The sequence below is a fragment of the Anneissia japonica genome, unplaced genomic scaffold (genome assembly GCF_011630105.1).
Source record: "Anneissia japonica isolate Jap-2015-1 unplaced genomic scaffold, ASM1163010v1 scaffold287956_len95842_cov151, whole genome shotgun sequence".
Classification (NCBI taxonomy): domain Eukaryota; kingdom Metazoa; phylum Echinodermata; class Crinoidea; order Comatulida; family Comatulidae; genus Anneissia; species Anneissia japonica.
In genome coordinates, this window is record NW_022742663.1 from 92440 (window position 1) to 96279 (window position 3840).

The following is a 3840-nucleotide window of genomic DNA, read 5'->3' on the forward strand; positions in this document are numbered from 1 at the left end:
GTAAGGGGAAAGGTACAATGGGGGGGGGGCACCCCGACGACAGCAAAGTGGGCATGGTCGGGCGATTTAAATTGTTTCGAAAGTGGTCAAAAATATGACAATGTATGGGCTTCAGAGGCTCATTTATAGATTTTATAGATAGTGAGTCTACTAATATGTAGAAAATACATGTATTACTCGTTTTTATCCTCGACGATTTTTTGGGAGGGGCGGCAATCGGTGGGAGAGAAAGAATTTTTTCTGGGAGTAAAATTCCCTCCTTGCTCCCGTAGCGCCGCTACTGCTGTATAGCTCTACAAATAAAATGTTATTATCTTAAAAGTAGGCCTAAGTAGGCTATAGCCAGTACGGCAAGTGCCGTTACGACGACCCAACATTTGAACTATTTGATACTTGCAAAGTCACTGCTAAGTACTGGATTCTCAAATGTAGGTGAGAGTTGATTTTACAAGCGTATACAATAGGTCGAAATTTGACTGAACCAGTTCAGTTGGAAACAAACAGCACTGTACGTTGAGACATACTGTTACGGTACGCTTGCTATAAACCGATCTTTGGACTTAGGCCTACCTGTTCTTTCAGTATGGATTCCCTCTTATGGGAATATGAAGGGGTTGCGATGCTGAAGGATGTGACTACGGAAGAAGTGCTAAACAATATAAAGGACTTCGAAGTCCGCGACGACGACATTTGGCTGTGCACATACCCCAAATCAGGTAAAACCATACTGATTTAATATACGTATATACACAAACCAACCCATCCCCACGTGGCACGTAATCAATATTATGTAGCACTGGGTTACAGGTGCGAATCTATCTGCCTGTCTGTAGGTCTGTCGGTCTGGCTGTATGTCTGTCTGTCTGTCTGTCTATTCTACCTATATATCTATCTATCTATCTATCTATCTATCTATCTATCTATCTATCTATCTATCTATCTATCTATCTATCTATCTATCTATCTATCTATCTATCTATCTATCTATCTATCTATCTATCTATCTACCTATCTTTTTTTTAGTCACTCAGAAAAACATTTATTCAGAAAATTTCATAACAAATTACAAATTACATATAGGCATCAAAAGAAGCGGTGGCTTGTCAGTTTGAAAACCAAACATACAAAACATACACACACAGAATACAAAAAAAAAACACATCAACATTTTAAGTTTCATATTTGGGATCGCCAACAAAAATCGCCGGCACCTCCCGGAAGTGGAATTGCCTCAGTGATCATCACGTCATAGTAATAATACCACGCGCCTTAGACACCAAGACATCTTCGACAGTGTACTTGCCCGGAAAGTGCCAGCGATCATGGACGACTCTCAAGAAAATGAAAAAAAAAATAAAAAAATGTGCCCCTTATAGCGTAACGATGAATCTTTTGTATCAAAATATCATGTTTCATTACATCAAAAGCTTTTGACAGGTCCATAAAAACACTGGCAAGAAATATATTTGATTCAAAAGAAGTTAGGATAGCTTTAACTAGTTCAAGGATGACATGCGAGGTGGAGTGTTTAGCACGGAATCCGTATTGATGGGGGTTTAATTTTTTATATTTAGTTAAGTATTCATAAAGCCTATCGTGCATTGCCTTCTCGAAAATTTAAGAAAAAACAGGGAGCAAAGATATTGGCCGGTAATTAGTAATTTCATCATGTTTTCCTTTTTTGTAAACGGGGATAACCTTAGCAATTTTTAGTTTATCAGGAACAATGCCAGTTTCAAAAGAACAGTTTATAATGTGGACTAGGGGGCTTACGATAATATTTGAAATCCTTTTTATTATTTTTGGAGATATATTATCAAATCCGGAACTCTTATAGTTGTCTAGATTTCTGATTATATCAGATATTTCTTTAATTTTAACAGGTTTAATGTAAAATGAGTTAGCTTGCCTGTTTTTTAAATAACGTAATGGATTGACATTAGAGTTTATATCTTTGCATAATCATTGTCCTATGTTAATGAAATAATTATTAAACTGTTCTGGTAGTAATTAGTAATTTCATCATGTTTTCCTTTTTTGTAAACGGGGATAACCTTAGCAATTTTTAGTTTATCAGGAACAATGCCAGTTTGAAAAAAACAGTTTATAATGTGGACTATGGGGCTTACGATAATATTTGAAATCCTTTTTATTATTTTTGGAGATATATTATCAAATCCGGAACTCTTATAGTTGTCTAGATTTCTGATTATATCAGATATTTCTTTAATTTTAACAGGTTTAATGTAAAATGAGTTAGCTTGCCTGTTTTTTAAATAACGTAATGGATTGACATTAGAGTTTATATCTTTGCATAATCATTGTCCTATGTTAATGAAATAATTATTAATCTGTTCTGGTATTATAGTAGGATCTGTAAATGTATCATCATGCTTAATGGTATCGGGAAATTTTAGTTTAGTCTTATTTGGATTTATAACAGAGTTTATTGTGTCCCAGGTTTTTTTCATGTCCCCCTGGCATTTTGATAATTCGGATACATAAAAGTCCCTTCTTGCACTTTACATAATTCATTATACACGTTACGGTGTTTATCATGGGTTTTTTTTGTCCATGAGGTTTTGCGACTTTAAAAATTTTTTATAAAGTTTAAGTTTCCTTTTGCTAGATTTTAATAATCCATTTGTCATCCATTGTTGTTTAAATTTACTTGAATTTGTTAGATCTATTTGTTTGATCTTTTTTAGAACGTGTTTATCATGGATCATTTTTATAACACCATGGAATATGTCGTCGTAGGCAATATTTGGGTTTTTTGAAGGATTACATTTGTTCAGTCTATTTTATATAAATCATGAATAATATTTTGAATTGACTCATCATTAACGGTATATTTATACATAAGAGGATTTTCTTTGTTAAGTTTATGTGTATTTTGTACAGACTTTTCAACGTAAAATACAGGTAGATGATCAGTTAAATCTGATATAAGGTTATCCGTTGTGACCTCTCTGTTTATTTGGTTTGTAAAAAATGTTGTCAATTAGGGTTGCTGATGTATTCGTTATCCAAGTTGGTTTTGATATAAGGAGGGAAGAGTGAATTTGCCATCATATTTTCGATAAAAGTTTTAACTTGATTATTTTTACTATAATTCATAAGGTCAATATTAACATCTCCAAAAATATGGCAAATTTTATTTTCTGAATTTATCTTAAAAAGTAGTTCCATCATATTGGCTTGGAAATTTTCAATAGAGAGGTCAGGTGGTCTATATACAATTCCAATAATTATATTTTTTTAAATTTTTACTAATTATTTCGATAAAAAAGTATTCACTGTTTACTTCACAGTTGTCTATTTTGATGTCTTTTCGTTCAATAGCATTATACCCCGCACAAATGTAAATACCAACTCCGCCTCCCCTTTTGTTTTTTCTATCAACGTGAAAAAAGTATAACCAGGAAGGGTTGGACAGTGAGACATTAGGTTTAGCCATGTTTCGGTGACCCCGATAATTGTAAACTTATGATCTATTAAGTTAAGAAGCGTTTTAAGTTCTTCCAAATGTCTACTTATGCTTCTGGGATTGAAGTAAATCATTGGAATTTCTGTTTTGTCAATGTCTTTAAAATAATTATGTAAGTCATCTATGTCAAAGTATTTACATTTTTTGAGGGAATCCATTCTATCAGATAAACTATTTTGTATGTATGGAAGCTGCAAATCAATTTTAATATTTTCGTTATCATAATCATAATCATCACTGGAATTTAGGGGATCGAATTTTAAGCCTTTCATTATATTATTTAACATCTGCTTTAGGCCTATAACAATATGATTTCCAGTGTAGGCTGTCTGGAGAAATTCAATATCATT